Source organism: Littorina saxatilis, unplaced genomic scaffold (genome assembly GCF_037325665.1).
Source record: "Littorina saxatilis isolate snail1 unplaced genomic scaffold, US_GU_Lsax_2.0 scaffold_1613, whole genome shotgun sequence".
Classification (NCBI taxonomy): domain Eukaryota; kingdom Metazoa; phylum Mollusca; class Gastropoda; order Littorinimorpha; family Littorinidae; genus Littorina; species Littorina saxatilis.
Window position 1 is genome coordinate 6,040 of NW_027125771.1, and position 17,540 is coordinate 23,579.

At 39.1% G+C, this 17,540-nt stretch overlaps 2 long non-coding RNA genes across 2 annotated transcripts; one reads left to right on the forward strand and one right to left on the reverse strand.

Moving 5' to 3' along the window:
* The first annotated feature begins 2,783 nt into the window (after positions 1–2,783).
* On the forward strand, positions 2,784–7,681 carry LOC138954238 (uncharacterized). The gene is made up of 2 exons (XR_011451766.1): positions 2,784–3,501; positions 5,993–7,681. It is a non-coding gene; the product is annotated as an uncharacterized lncRNA (long non-coding RNA).
* A 4,487-nt stretch (positions 7,682–12,168) lies between these two features.
* On the reverse strand, positions 12,169–15,783 carry LOC138954239 (uncharacterized). Its single transcript, XR_011451767.1, has 3 exons — positions 15,644–15,783; positions 15,078–15,185; positions 12,169–12,388 (listed from the first exon to the last, which is right to left on the reverse strand). It is a non-coding gene; the product is annotated as an uncharacterized lncRNA (long non-coding RNA).
* Positions 15,784–17,540: the final 1,757 nt, after the last annotated feature.

Below are 17,540 nucleotides of genomic sequence, written 5' to 3' on the forward strand. Positions count from 1 at the left end.
TATGATTGAGATGGATCGAACTCTACCACCGCTATCAAGCGCTTTCAGTTTGATAAGTTCTTGAGCACAGGGCTGCAACAATGCATCGAAAAACAAACAGACAGACAGCAAACAGACACGTGTTAGTACGTACGTACAGACAGACGGACTGACAGGAAGGAAGGCAGTCAAGTAGGCACGCGCGTGCACGCACACACCGGTGCACGCACAAACACACTAATAGTAATATAATGATAATTTTATGGGCAAGAAAGATTGCATGTGCACACTCGAATGTCTTGGTATTGAAGACAAAGAAAGCCCATTTATTATTTCTGTTGTCTGCATGATTTAAAAAAAAAAATCTGAAAAATCTGTCACCACCATCAAATGGCAATCGACACATCACCAGTAGCGAGTTTATGGTATGCAAAGTAATGTTATTAGCCAGTCTTGTGTATGGCTCATATCAGCAACAGCTGCCCCGAGATATATTATTTTACACCGCACAGAAGTCGTAGCGATGAACCGCTTTTTGAGCACGAAATTAGCTTTAACCGGCAGAACTGCGGAAACGCTATATTTTCGTTTCTCTTTTCTGCTTCAAATCTTCTTCTTTCTCATTTTTGGCTCACGTAAGTGTAGCCTATGCGATCGTAACTTTGTCTGTCTGTGCGTGCGTGTGTGTGTGTGTGTGTGTGTGTGTGTGCGTGTGTGTATGTCTGTGGTAGAAACTTTAACATTTCGTCATTTGAAGACGTCACATTATGGCGTAAGAGGGTTAGACGTCACGCGAAGGAATTACTGAAAGTCTCGGTCATTTTGGCTCATTATTTTGAGCGGGCCGAGACTAGTTGGAAGGCACTATGGCGGAAAAGAGAGTTATCTTTTCATGTCTTGGCGTCTCAAATCTTATTAGTCAGAAAGCGCATGCACGTAGTCTCGACCAGCGCGTGGTGTGCTTCTTTCTGAGTACTTTACGTCACAAATTGTACTTTACGTACTTGATGATGACGTAAGTTAATTGTATGTGTTCTATTTCGTTGACTGAGCACGGCCGGGACCAGTTGGCGTGAGCGCTGGGATTTCGAGTTTCATTCGACATGTCAATGCATCGCAGTATGAAATAATACAGGTAGGAGGTTAGTCGATATCGACCAAAGTCGATAAGTGCATTCTTCACTATGGTATTGAGTCTGATTTCGTCGTCCATCTTGAATCAAAAAGCACTCTTCAGATTAAAAAAAAAAAAAAATACTTCGTTGCGAGCTACGGCGAAGCTTCGCATGTCAAAACTTGAGAAGCGATGTTGGGGTCAAAGTACCACGCCGTAGCTGCGGGTTTTGGTATTAACTTTAATTAAGACTTTGCGAAGCTTCGCGTAGTCGACTTTATGCTCAATTAAAGTGTAACTAAACAAGCAAAAAGGAAAAACATCGTTCAGCAACCTTTACACTTTGATATGAAGAAGGGCCTCATATACTGTCGAACTGCGAAAAAAAAAAATTTTTCTCTCACTCGGACACTGTTTGACGGACATGTGAAGTGCGCGCCAGGAACGACAATCTTCTTAGTTTACCTGATTAATGCCCTTAATTTTTGGTTCTGGTACTTTCAGTTCCGGCTGTTGTCATCAATCTACCAAAATAAAAGATCAAACGGAGTTTTCGATTTTTATTTCATGGTTCAGAAAAATATTGCTTATTTTCTGAAGTCAACCGTTTTAGCGAATCTTTTTTTGATTCTTAAAAGTCATTTCAGATTTTTGAAAAATAGTTAACGGTTAGTAATTACCAATATATCGTAAACAAACATATCGATACGTTTTGGTAAGAAGACACAAGTGCGATGAATGTGGTACCAGTATTTTTGTGGTAAGTAAGGATGCATTTCTTTGCTGTAAGCACATTTACAATGCACATTTAATCTGTTTAGCAACATAAACGAAAGCATGGTACAGTGCCGCTTGTTTGTGGTCTATCTTTTCGCGGCAGATGCGTAACAATTAGGGTCTCAGTTGGAAAAAGCTGCTCGGAACCAGAGCAGATTTGGCTTGGGTTCTTTGAGTGTGAATGATCGACGAGTGGCTTGACATTTTTAACGAATCATTACTGTAGCCTACTTGAAACCATCATCTGTTTCTGAATTTGTCATCAGTTATGATTGAGCAGTCTCATAGGAATCGTCCATAAAATGTTAAACCGAAAAAGGGCAGACGATTCTGAATCACACAGGCTGCTGTACAAAATCAGATCTAAAACGATATTTTGAACTGCGACGTCTGCGTAAATGCCCTGTAACAAAATACCTTGTCCTGGTCATGTGTATACACATCAGCTTCTATTGGGAAGATCAGTATTTTATATTAATCACAAATACAAGATTAGAAATAGTTCTGAAGATCGCCTTTGAATCTGATTTCAGTTTCAGCGGCAAACTAGCAGATCTGTCCAAACCGGCATCGTTTCATGGTGAAACTTGAATAATCCCAAATAGATCTGAGTGGGGGTAAGTTTTATAGTATTTCAATTTTTACGGCAGTTTTATTTAAAGATAGTGTAGTGGATGTCTCTGGTGAAGACTACAGTCATATGAATTTTTTGTTGTAATATTAAAATGATTGTTCTTTATTTACACAATTGAATAATTTGTATTTATTTGTTTGCAGATCTATGACGGCATACTGAGTGCTCCAAGAACATACGCCTGCTGGCATTTTGTGTCTTTTCTGAAGACGTCGAGGCAAGCAGAAGTCACGGTCCTGGCCACACACACACAATGACATGAACAAGAAATGATATTTTTTCATGGGCATATCCAGTATTAAAACTTTATTACCATGCAAACGCAACGATTAGAATTTAGAGAAGGTCATCGGTCACACACACACACACACACACACACACACTGGGCGGATCCGGAGGGGGGTTCCGGGGTTTCCGGACCACTTAGGAGCCGGCCTTTGTATTCTAAGTGACGATTTTGGAAAGAAGTTGGCTAATTAGTTTGCTCAGGTTGCGCCAGATCGATCAATTGTCCTTGTTGTGATTCAAATTTTTCTTCTTAATATATTTACTTTTTTGGAAGGTGTATTAGGGGCTGTTTCTTGGCTCAGATTGATCCATTTTCCTTGTTTTTATCAACATTTGTCGGACCCCCCCCCCCCCCCCCCCCCAAGGAGGTTGAACGCTTCGCGTCTTCAACTAAACGCTTCGCAACGTCAAATTGTCCCTAAAAGTAATTTGGAAACTCCCCCTTAAAAATTATGTGATCCGCCCCTGCACACACACAAACACACACAAATAGAGAAGTAATAAATGGATACAGTTTTTCTTTATTTAAATTACAATCAGATGTGGTCGTAGAACAGGCACTGTAAACAAAACCTAGCATGATATACCACTTGTGTGATGTTTCGGTCAATATCTTTATTTTCCTTTCAGAAATACATTGGCGTTTTGAATTTCAAGGGAAGTGATACAAATGCTGCAGCGGGCTATCAAGAACGCGAAGGCAAACAAGGTAAATACCTACTTCTGACATTAGTTTACTTATTAACTCTTTCTATACTGGCCATTATCTCCCCAGTCTCTCCCCAGAAACTGGCCATTTGCATGGGTTTGCAAAAAAATTCTCAAAAATAAACAAAACAAGATGCAGCCTTCAAACTCATAGGTTTTATTGTGAATATATTGCTAAAACATATGCCAAAGTTTGGTTTCATTGTTGTGAAAAAAAATAAAAATATGATGTCCAGAATTTATGGGTATATTTTACGCAATACGAAAAAGGGGGTATGTATTTTGACTTAGAAGCATTTTTTCTTATGAAGGCTCTGTTTGCAACAAAACTGTTTCTGTTTACTTGTATGAAGATTGTGCTTACACAAAAACATAACAAATACCAACTGATTTTCCATTTGGTGGTCATGTAAGCATTGTGAACATGTCCGAAAAATCTGATCACACACCATGTGGTCGACATGCAGACCTGAACGGCCAGTGTATGGTGGCAGAGTTGGAAAATAGGAAAAATCTTGATGCCAATCCTTCATCAAAAACCGAAGAAAATCGTCATTGTAATAAGTTTGCTTTATTCTAAATCAAACGACTAGGATAGATGACAGACACAACGACAAACACATTCAATTCTATGTAAAACATACACAATGCTCACGTTAACAAGCTGGCCATAACAATGTGCCCATCGTGCATGAAATGTGGCTTTGGACGGATCAGTAGCCGTGCTTTGTCTGCGATACTAAACATGAAATTTTGTTAAAGCGACGATTTAGCAATGTTGTTGTTGCTGCTGCTGCTGTCTGTTCTTGTCACGACATCTCGTTTTTTTCCCTCCTGATTCTGAGAAGAAGCTGTTTAATTGTGATATCAGGCATAGGAACCCCTGATTTTCACTTGGAGCATTCTCAAAGAAACTTAGCGTATGTTAAGAAAAATGAGTGTACTCCACACTTTGTCTTTTGTTGTTCGTTGTCGTTGCATGTCTACCGTTCCACAGCCACCTACTATAGCTGATGGGGTCTATGTCGACCAAAAGAATGGGATTCACTGTAGGTCGAGTTCCTGTAGGTGGATTCTCTGTATACCTAAAACTTTAAAATTGGTAATCTTGTATACAGGGAATACCACAGGGTGTAGTTCCTGTAGCGTTTTGCTAATATCAATGAAAGTCACGTGATGCTTAGCAACATCGTTAGAATTTGATGTTTTTCGATCTTTTTTTGATATTTCTTAAAATTCGAGTATGGTTTGCAAGTTTTATTGAAAAACTGCACCCTGTGGGATTCCCTGTATACAAGATTGCCAATTTTAAAGTCTAAGGTATACAGGGAATCCACCTACAGGAACTCGACCTACAGAGAATCCCACTCTTTTGGTCGACATAGACCCCATCATCCCTACTATAAGTGCAAGTGTTAAATGACGTATTTCCACAAAAGACTGCTTGCAGAGAATCATGTGATGCCAATGACAGGTAAGGACATGTGGTAATACATACTACGTTTTGGAACCAGGGAAAATGCAGCACAAATTATTTATCAACCAAATTGATTGACTTGTGCACCACGACACAAGTTTTCTTTGATCCATAAAAGGTCTTTTGCCAGAAAAATTGCTCTGAACATCAAGTACCCTGCAAGTTGTCACACATTTACATTATTGAAATAAAAAGAAAACACACCAGTAACCAGGTTAGGTACGTTAATATCTATAATCAATATCTCGGCACGTTACTGCCTTCTTCGGGATGGTAAGCTGAACATTCTTGAACAAAATAATCGGTTTAGATTGTATACTTTGATTCCTGAACGAAGAAGCAGAGGTACTGCATACAACTAGGACTGTAAAATCAGCTTTTGCCTGAAACACACACACATACACTTATAAAATTAATGCAATGTCATTGTATGAAGCCAGAACAATCACTAACTTACATAGTTGGTCACACAATTACCCATCACTGAACAATAAATCGAAGTCGGGTGGATTCAATGACTAAAGCAGTAAAGGCTTTGAAAAAACCCTCATCACAAAACATCCCCCCCCCAAAAAAAAATAAAATAAATAAATAAATAAATAAATGAAATAAAACAGGTTGTGTATATAGCGCAGTAAACACCATGCAGGTACAAGCAAAGATTTGACAGTGATTATCCTTGTTTTATATAGCACACATTTTCTAGTTTTACTCTCTCTCTCTCTCTCTCTCTCTCTCTCTCTCTCTCTCTCTCTCTCTCTCTCTCTCTCTCTCTCTCTCTCTCTCTCTCTCTCTGGAAAGTAATTTATTGACCTGTGGGTTATTTGCGTTTGTATACACATTGGTGATTCGTAAACTATGTTGAAAGAGATTGTCAAACAATATTATATGGGGTGTCTTAAAAAAATTGTATATCAACAAAATCTGTCATTATTATCAGACACACGGTTTTAACAAAGCTATGTCACGGAATGCAACATAAGTGGCTTAAAAAGTCGTGTTTTTGTGTGTGCAGGATATTCGCTAGGACAGGACCTCAAGCTGAACCAGCACAACAGCGATGCATTCTTCCATGGCTTCCACAAAAGTCTTTCACCTATAGCGGGCATTGCATACAGATAGTCCAAAGAGGGTTAGGGTTACCCTAACCCTCCTTTTTAAAAATTCTTTAGACCAATTATCCCTCTGTTCCCATGTTAAACATGGAATAATTCTGGACAAATGCGAGGACGTTAGCTTTTTTTAATTTTATTTTTTTTATCATTTTACTTATCATTAAAACTTGTTTAGATTTCGATTCGTAAACCATTTACAGTAATCCTTTGTTTTTTTTAACTTTGTTCATCTTACCACAGTCACTTCGTTGTTTAGATTTATCATTAAATTATGTTACCATTATGCAGGAAAAATGTAGAATAAAACCAGGAGAGCTTTCGGTAGAAGATATTTCCTGTGTCAAAAGTTAATGCTTATTCTGATTGATGGGTGCTCCAAACTAAGTTATTTTGACTGCCTTATTCGAATTCATTTCCAAGACAGGGCTGAGAAGTGGAGAAGCTTAGGAGAATATCGTAAAAATTGTCTGGGTGTTTATGCAAAACTTTCGAATATGTCAGATTTTACTTTAGAGATTTTAAATACTGTTAACTGACAGAAATGCTATAACTTTTACACCAATTGACTGGATAACTTCATAGTCAGCATACTTAAACTTGATTTTATGCATGTGCAGTTCACAAAGTGGCAAATTTGTAGGTTAAATTATCTAACTTTTGCATCACCAATGACACCAACGCTTTCGTGTTTGAGGATTGCCCTGAACCTAGCTGTAACTGCATGCTTTCTTCAGGTCATCGATAGCCCGGGGGTTGAAGGGGATGTTTTGACATACTCAGACATTCAAAATAATCAAAAAGGTAAAAGCCTGAAGAGTTTAAATTAGGTAAAAATGGCTACCGCTCAATGTCAAAACTCGTTCTGTTTAGTCGACCCCCGAATTTGGAGAAAAAAATTAAAATTGCACAAAAGTCGGACCATTCAATTTACAAAATTGCTACTTACTGGAAAGGCAGAACATAAACTGAAGTTAATGAATACCATATATAAAATAATTGGTTCAACAGATGCAGAAGTAATTTGCATGGTTGTGGGTGTCCTTTTTAGGGGGGTCAACCCTGTAGAAGAGACGATTTTCTTTAATTATCAATCCGTAATATATTGTTTGTTATGCATACAAGATTAACATTGACAAATACTTCAAGACTCCTCATTGATCTTAAGAAATGTTGTGTTTTTTTTTTGTTACTGACTGATTCACTTTCTATTCACTTTACTCTACATAAGTCACGACAAGAAAAGCAAGGGAGGTAATTTCTTCGGAAGAGGTAATTCTCTCCCCTCAGAACGATTGTTGTAGTTTGTTTGATTTTGTTCCCTTCTAATAAGTATTATTTAAAATAGATCTTTACATCTTGATGTGAAAGGCGCAGTACCCCCCTCCCCCCAGGATGTTAAATTCTAGGTTGTGTCCATGTAAAATCCTGATCCTAGTCAAGATCCGAGTTGGTTTTTCATGCAACTGTGCCTCTTTATGCCACTCAATTAGACATACTTTGCAATCCATAATTGCACGAAACTAAGTACAGGAAATACATTGTTGTCGTGTTTTTGATATTACATAATGAAATAAAAAATGTCACAACTGGTTTCGTGTTGGGCTTTCTCTCTCTGTCTGAATCTCATAATTGTGGAGGCTCCTCGATGCTTACGCCTATCCCCCGACATCTCTGATTCCGAGGGTGCTGGCAAAATATCTGCAGGAACGGCCAAGACTGATTTTGGTCGCGCCTTACTGGCCAACAGCTCCGTGGTTTCCAGATCTTCGCGGTCTCACCCACGTAGACCCTCTACCTCTGGATCTGGACGGGGGAAGTCTGCTCCAGCCTCGATCATGCCTCCCTCATCCACGTCCAGAGAGTCTGTGCTTGACCGCATGGCTCTTGTGCTCTCCAAACTGCTTGCACTAGGATTGCACAAGAGTTCAGTAGAGTGTTCCTTGAACGCTAAGAGGCTATCAACTAATCAGCTCTACGACTTACGCTGGAGAGCTTGGGCCACCTTCGCCTTGTCCAAGGGGATAAAGCCGCTTTATCCCTCAACACAGGACTTGGCCAACTTCCTGGTGGAAGTGTATCAAAAGAAGAGTCTTTCTTCTAAGACTCTTCTTGGATACAAATCTGCCATCACTTCCACGTTTGCGGCCGCTACTGGTCGCAGACCTGAACACTTGATCAGGTCCTCCCTCATCGCTAATGTCCTTTCGGGTATTAGCAATGCAGCGGTGTCTAAACCTCGGGTTTCATTTCCCAAGGGGGATGTCTTCCTGGTCCTCAAACTCCTGCGTAGCAATGAGTTTGAACCCCTGGCAGGCATCAGTATCAAGTTGCTGATTTTTAAGACTGTGTTCCTCATCGCTTTAGCCACTTGCCGTAGACTCAGTGGTATTCAAGCTTTGAGTGGCCTGGACTTTGACATTGAGTTCACCACACAGCAGTGGTTGCCAGCATGGTCACGTCAGTCTAAGGTATGTTTCTTGGGTATATTTTCTTTTACGGTAGTACTGTTAGAAAATTGCCTGGGTATCTTAATCCTTGGATTTAAGTGATTTTGATTAAAGGCATACTAACGCACTCCCGTGTTTACAAAGTGTAGTTTGCCCACAATCGATGTCAATAAGACCATATAATGACGATATGTCACCATGCGCGGACCATAATACATGCATTACAGCTTGTTCTAGCCTCTGAAAAAGTGAGGATGTCAACAAAGCCGCGGTGTTAGCTCCCTTGCATCAACGTTACATGTGTTGCCAAATCTATAAATAGGACCATCTAGATCAAAATAAAAATTCAAATATCTCAACATTTAAGGGCTCCTAGACCACAATATTTTGCAGGGAACTTAATTTAGCATGTCTCCAGCTGTTGGTAAAGCAATTAGCGTGTATATTCATCGAGTTAATATGCCTTTAAGGAGTTTAATACTCTACATATCACCCTCACACCACTCTGGTATTCTGTGCAAGAATAGTACTGTCGAGGTAAGTGTTATATTGACTGTAAGGCTTCTTTTTAAGCCTACTGTCTATATGATACTTACCGAGACAGTACTATTAGAGTTTCCCTCCCGCCTCCCCTCTTGATATGTTATGGGCTTTTTGAGGGTCTGCAGCTCATAAAGAAAGAGGACGCGCCACCTAGCTTCCGTAAGGGGGAAGCACTCGGACAGTGCTTGGGATCCACGGTGGCGCATGGTTATGGGAGATAATTGTACCCACTCAGCGTTTTGTCCAATTTTTTCGGCCTATAATAGATAATGTGCAAGAATAGTACTGTATCGGTAAGTATCATATAGACAGTAGGCTTAAAAAGAAGCCTTACAATCGAGGGACAGATATTCCTCCACGTAACTACTCAACTTATTACTATATTTCAGTGAATTTAAGTGATTGTTGATTGTGTGTGAATTGCCATACATGTATTTTGTGTGAATGACTTAAATATAGGTACGAGGGCAAAGGGCAATAACTTGTTTAAATCTCTGTGCCTTGTTTGAGTGCTGTGTGTGTGTGAAATGGAATGACTTAGTAAACAGAGTTAGGACATGCATTTCTGATAGAATAGTTATTTACACACAGACACTTCCAGAAAAAACCCTTCGTAACAGTGAGCCGAATCGTTTGCACGGGAAAGACTGTGTCTTTAAGTTTTTTATGCTGAGGGAATGTCTTGTAAAAAAAAACAAGTCGCGTAAGGCGAAAATACAACATTTAGTCAAGTAGCTGTCGAACTCACAGAATGAAACTGAACGCATCGCAACGCAGCAAGACCGTATACTCGTAGCATCGTCAGTCCACCGCGCACGGCAAAGGCAGTGAAATTGACAAGAAGAGCGGGGTAGTACTTGCGCTGAGAAGGATAGCACGCTTTTCTGTACCTCTCTTCGTTTTAACTTTCTGAGCGTGTTTTTAATCCAAACATATCATATCTACATGTTTTTGGAATCAGGAACCGACAAGGAATAAGATGAAGGTGTTTTTAAATTGATTTGAACAATTTAATTTTGATAATAATTTTTATATTTTTAATTTTCAGAGCTTGTTTTTAATTCAAATATAACATATTTATATATTTTTGGAATCAGCAAATGATAAAGAATAAGATGTACGTAAATTTGGATCGTTTTATAAAAAACAATTTTTTGTTTACAATTTTCAGATTTTTAATGACCAAACTCACTCATTAGTTTTTAAGCCACCAAACTGAAATGCAATACCAAACCCCGGCCTTTGTCGAAGTTTACTTGACTAAAATTTCAACCAATTTGGTTGAAAAATGAGAGCGTGACAGTGCCGCCTCAACTTTCACGAAAAGCCGGATATGACGTCATCAAAGACATTTATTGAAAAAATGAAAAAAACGTATGGGGATTTCATACCCAGAAACTCTCATGTCAAATTTCATAAAGATCGGTCCAGTAGTTTAGTCTGAATCGCTCTACACACACACACAGACAGACACACACACACACACACACATACACCACACACACACACACATACACATACACACACACACACACACACACACACACACACACACACACACATACATACACCACGACCCTCGTCTGGATTCCCCCTCTATGTTAATACATGTAGTCAAAACTTGACTAAATGTAAACAAGTCGCGTAAGGCGAAAATACAATATTTAGTCAAGTAGCTGTCGAACTCACAGAATGAAACTGAACGCAACGCAACGCAGCAAGACCGTATACTCGTAGCATCGTCACTCCACCGCCCGTGGCAAAGGCAGTGCCCGTGGAATTGACAAGAAGAGCGGGGTATTCGTTGCGCTGAGAAGGATAGCACGCTTTTCTGTACCTCTCTTCGTTTTAACTTTCTGAACGTGTTTTTAATCCAAACATATCATATCCATATATTTTTGGAATCAGGAACCGACAAGGAATACGATGAAAGTGTTTTTAAATTGATTTCGAAAAAAAAATTTTGATAATAATTTTTATATATTTAATTTTCAGAGCTTGTTTTTAATCCGAATATAACATATTTATATGTTTTTGGAATCAGCAAATGATGGAGAATAAGATAAACGTAAATTTGGATCGTTTTATAAATTTTTATTTTTTTTTACAATTTTCAGATTTTTAATGACCAAAGTCATTAAGTAATATTTAAGCCACCAAGCTGAAATGCAATACCGAAGTCCGGGCTTCGTCGAAGATTACTTGACCAAATTTTCAACCAATTTGGTTGAAAAATGAGGGCGTGACAGTGCCGCCTCAACTTTCACGAAAAGCCGGATATGACGTCATCAAAGACATTTATCAAAAAAATTAAAAAAAAGTTCGGGGATTTCATACCCAGGAACTCTCATGTCAAATTTCATAAAGATCGGTCCAGTAGTTTAGTCTGAATCGCTCTACACACACACACACACACGCACACACGCACGCACACACGCACGCACACGCGCACATACACCACGACCCTCGTTTCGATTCCCCTTCGATGTTAAAATATTTAGTCAAAACTTGACTAAATATAAAAAGACGTTTAAGAAAAAGAGTCATTCGCATTTCAATTCACGTTTTCTAAATGGAACCCGTAAGTTGAAACCCAGTAATTCATTGTTGGTTGGGTTTAATATTGCGACTGAGAAACGCACACCATGCTCGTTCCATTTGACAAGCGGCCCTAATATTATTCTTTGTTTGTAAAGATTTCTTGATATGAATACTTTTCAGTTGTTTTTTGCCTGGTCATTTGTTGGCTGGTTAGTGTGTAGGTGTTTTTTGTTTTTGTTTTTGTTTTTACGGGGGGGGGGGGGGGGGTATTTGTTTTATTTTTGTTTTATTGTGCATATTCTTAGTAATTAACACACACACGCACACACACGTACCCCCCCCCCCCCCCCACACACACACATACACACCACACGCACCACTCACACACACACACGCACACACACGTACCCCCCCACACACACACATACACTCCACACGCACACACACACACCACTCACACACACACAGACACACAGACACACACACACACACACACACATACACTCACACACACACACAAACACTTACACACACAAGAATTCATTTTTGAGTTGTACCTGAAGACACGAATGTCTTTGCGAAGGTATATTTAATCTAATTGCTCATAATATCAGTATGATGTCATCAACATGCATTAGTAGGTCTGAGTTCGCTGCAACTTGTAGATACCAACAAATGGCAGCCATCCTTGCCCTGTCCGCCTGAATGCTGTCGAGTTGTTCTGCATGGGAAAAGGTTGTCCACCTAACGTTTGCCTAGGCCGAGCTGGGAAGAAATGAAAGAGAAACGTTAGTTTAGTTTTGTTGCTAACCAGGTGCTCTCTGAATAACATGTAAACAATAGAAATGTTTTACCATGCGTGTCGATTTGAGCACGACCTTTTTTTGTTCCTGCGCCGCAGTAGAACTACTGACAGAGTTTTGGTCACATCATAGGCAATAATCAAGCTAACCTTATACATGTAATATCAGTCCGAAATCAGTCCGGAAGCTAGTTAGAACCACCAGCTTATTTTTCTCTCTTAACTTTAACCTTGAAAGCAGAATGTAGCCTTCGCATTCCATAAAATATTAAAAAGCCCGGAAGCAGCAATATGTGTTGTAAAGATGTGCACGTGTACGTGTAGATTTTGAAGGCACGAGCACATATTGCTGCTTCCGGGCTTTTTAATATTTTATGGAATGCGAAGGCTAGGCTACATTCTGAAACGTTCGCTGAATTATTTTCGCCTCTGTCTGTCAAATGTATTCAGCATATAAACAACCTCACTCTGCTCAGGACTGAAACAGCCAGGTTATCGGTGTTGTAGTTGTTGTACTTGTTTTCTGTTATTTTGTCATAATGTGACCCTCCACCACGAAATGAGTCGCATGTCACCTCGCGCGGTTCTGCACTAGGCTTAATATAAGTCCGGGGAGTGTCTAGTAACAGTGTGACGGTTACCTCAGTCACAGGTTTATAACTCAAACAGTGTTTGCTCTTTTCTAAAACGGTTTTCACCACTGGATAGAGCATAAAAAACTCTTTAGGAAAATGTAAAAATATGAAAATCATGCAAAGGTGACATGCGACTCATTCCGTGGTGGAGGGTCACAATATTCTCTTTGTTTTTTTCTTCTTTTTATATTTAGTCAAGTTTTGACTAAATATTTTAACATCGAGGGGGAATCGAAACGAGGGTCGTGGTGAATGTGCGTGCGCGTGTGTGTGTGTGTGTGTGTGTGTGTGTGTGTGTAGAGCGATTCAGACTAAACTACTGGACCGATCTTTATGAAGTTTGACATGAGAGTTCCTGGGTATGAAATCCCCGAACGTTTTTTTCATTTTTTTGATAAATGTCTTTGATGACGTCATATCCGGCTTTTCGTGAAAGTTGAGGCGGCACTGTCACGCCCTCATTTTTCAACCAAATTGGTTGAAATTTTGGTCAAGTAATCTTCGACGAAGCCCGGACTTCGGTATTGCATTTCAGCTTGGTGGCTTAAAAATTACTTAATGACTTTTGTCATTTAAAATCTGAAAATTGTAAAATAAAATAAAAATTTATAAAACGATCCAAATTTACGTTTGTCTTATTCTCCATCATTTGCTGATTCCAAAAACATATAAATATGTTATATTCGGATTAAAAACAAGCTCTGAAAATTAAATATATAAAAATTATTATCAAAATTACATTTTCGAAATCAATTTAAAAACACTTTCATCTTATTCCTTGTCGGTTCTTGATTCCAAAAACATATAGATATGATATGTTTGGATTAAAAACACGCTCAGAAAGTTAAAACAAAGAGAGGTACAGAAAAGCGTGCTATCCTTCTTAGCGCAACTACTACCCCGCTCTTCTTGTCAATTTCACTGCCTTTGCCATGAGCGGTGGACTGACGATGCTACGAGTATACGGTCTTGCTGAAAAATGGCATTGCGTTCAGTTTCATTCTGTGAGTTCGACAGCTACTTGACTAAATATTGTATTTTCGCCTTACGCGACTTGTTTTAATTTTGCCATGCACATCATTGTGGGGCTTTTAATCCATAAACATGTATCCCTCACTACATACAACTTTCCATTCATACAGGAGCCTTTACAGCAAAAATATGGCATGATTTATAATCAATCATTTGGATAATAAAATGTCCTAAATTATGTGGGTTTTTTGTGTGTGTTTTTTTCATTCTTTTTTTCTTCAAAATGTCCTAATATGTGACCCTCCACCACGGAATGAGTCGCATGTCACCTTTGCATGATTTTCATATTTTTACATTTTCCTAAAGAGTTGTTTATGCTCTATCCAGTGGTGAAAACCGTTTTAGAAAAGAGCGAACACTGTTTGAGTTATAAGCCTGTGACTAAGGTGACCCTCACACTGTTACCATACACTCGCCGAACTTATATTAAAGCCTAGCGCAGAACTGCGCGAGGTGACATGCGACTCATTTCGTGGTGGAGGGTCACATATACAGTTCTTTTTCTAATATAATATTCAAATCATCTCTCTCACATTATTTATATATACTTATACACATTTTGGCAATCAAAATTATATGATTACTTATTTTGTTTTTGTACAGTTCTTGTTTAAAGGAACAAATGGATCTGTTACAGGAGAAGGAAGCCAAGGTACCATCTTCAAACGTTCCTCAGATGTCACTCTACCAGGCAACGAACGGTGTGACCATTAGACCAAACAAATATATAAGTTGGTTAAAGGTAACCCGACCGACCCTATTTTGTTCCGCCGACTCTAAACAAAAATTTTCATTTCTCAAAAAAAAACCTAAAAACTGTTGGCATATTTTGCGAACCATGTCGAGACTAAGGTACGTAACCTCCTTTAAAATCGACTAAATAAAAAAAAAAAAATTTAAGCCGACCCTATCTTTTTTGGTCACGTTACCTTAAAAGCTATAACAACATTATTTCTGTTTGGCCTCAGCTGCAAACAATACACACCTCACAGCACAAGTCTCCCGCGTTGGGACATGGCGCTTGTACCTGGAAGTAACCATAGGAACACTTCGGCTGCTCGCAATAGAAATCGGGTAGGTCAAATGGACATACCTGCAATTCAAATCGTGGAAAGTACTGTTAATTCTAGTCATAACGAATGCCCAAGTCAGATAGCACATGCCATCCGATTACTAATGCAAACACATGCACGTGCGCGTCCACACGCACACAAGCGCGCGCACACACACACACACACACAAAAACACACACACACACAAACTCACTACTACTACTACTACGTGCTTGTTCCTGTGTGTGTGTGTGTGTGTTTGAGTGTGTGTGTGTGTGTGTGTGTGTGTGTATGTATGTGTGTGTGTGTATGTGTGTGTTTGTGTGTGTGAGTGTGTGCGCGCGCGCGTGTGTCTGTGTGCATGCGTGCGTGCGAGCGTGTGTGTGTGTGTGTGTGTCTGTGCGTGCGTGCGCTCGTGTGTATGTGTGTGTATGTGTGTGCGCGCGCGTGTGTGTAATTTTTTTTACGTCAGTTTCTTCGTAACCACACACAGACTCACCCGTCGACAACACACGTATCCCTGTGTTGGGCAGCTCAGACTGGAGTCCACAGTTGCCCCCGCACCAGTACAAGAGTAAGCTGATGTCACACACGACACCCCTTCGTCTGTTGTTGGGCAAGTCTAAAATAGAGTGTTCATTTTCCTCCGAAGCATGGCAAGGCAAGGCAATATTTATTTCCAAAACAACTAGGGTTACATAAATTTGAAAGAAAATTTACAATACAAACTACAAACAAGTCGCGTAAAGTGAAATAACAACATTTATCCTACATACGTGAGTGAGACACCCGTGAGATAATAATCGTTTAAATCACACGTGTGTATATCATGTAAATGAGGTCATGTCAAGCAAGTCTGGCAGGGACCTGTTTTTCCACTGCTTATGATGCCAAAGTCACCGAGACAAACGTCATTATAGAAACAAAAATTGCGCTCGCTAATTACCCTCGATGAATCTTTAAAACTAACACGTCACGCCACACTTTCAGAGTGACGTTTCTTTGCTTTGACGTAATAGATTGCACGAGGTTTTAGAAGAGATCGAGGTTCCAAAACAAGCGTCTTCAATTTAGCTGCCTCGACTGCAAGACATTTTCAGTAAAATACACGTAAGTACAGTATGTAGGATAAACAGAATAGTATGGATTGCTGTGTCGTACCAGATTTACACTCGTTGCTTTTTCAAATAGTGAACAGCTCACTTTCGATCGCTCGCAGTTCAATATTTTAAAAAACAACTCGTGTAAATCTGGTACGACAGAGCAAGCCATGTAGTATTCTCTATTTAGTCAAGCTGTCGAACTCACAGAATGAAACTGAACGCAATGCTTTTTTCACCAAGACCACATACTCGTAGTTTCGTCAGTCCACCGCTCGTGGCAAAGGCAGTGAAATCGACAAGCCATGCAGAATAGTGCGGTAGTGGTCGCGCTGAGCAGGATAACACGCTTTTCTGCATGTCTATTCGTTTTAGCTTACTGAGTTTGTTTTTAATCCAAACATATCATATTTGGAATCAGGGACCGACAAGGAATAAAATGAAATTGTTTTTAAATCGATTTCGGAAAATTAATTTTAATCATAATTTTTATATTTTTGTATTTTCAGAGCTTGTTTGTAATCCAAATATAACATATGTATATGTTTGTGGAAACAGAAAATGACGAAGAATAAGATGAAATTGTTTTTTGAACGTTTAATAAAAAATAAAAATTTAATTACAAGTTTCCGATTTTTAATGACCAAACTCATTCATTAGTTTTTAAGCCACCAAGCTGAAATGCAATACCAAAGTCCGGCCTGTGTCGAAGATTGCTTTGCCAAAATTTCAATCAATTTGATTGAAAAATGAGGGTGTGACAGTGCCGCCTCAACTTTTACAAAAAGCCGGATATGACGTCATCAAAGGTATTTATCAAAAACATTGAAAAAAATGTCCGGGGATATCATTCCCAGGACCTCTCATGTCAAATTTCATAAAGATCGGTCCAGTAGTTTAGTCTGAATCGCTCTACACACACACACGCACAGACAGACGCACACACACACAGACACACATACACCACGACCCTCGTCTCGATTCCCCCTCTATGTTAAAACATTTAGTCAAAACTTGACTAAATGTAAAAAGAAACGTAATAATGGGACACAACACTTCGTAATTAATAACCAGTAATAAATCAAACTGGATTTAAAACTGAATAATAATAATCACAATTGTGTTAACAGTACGGTTTTTTATTTTTATTTTGTTTTGTTTTGTTTTCAATTAAAAAAAAATGTTAAAAAAATATTCAGAAGAGTGAGACACCACGATTTTTAGAAACCATCAATATGATATTACATTTGAGCTACATGTATCTGACTCTGCAAGTGTATCTGAAACAGATAGATT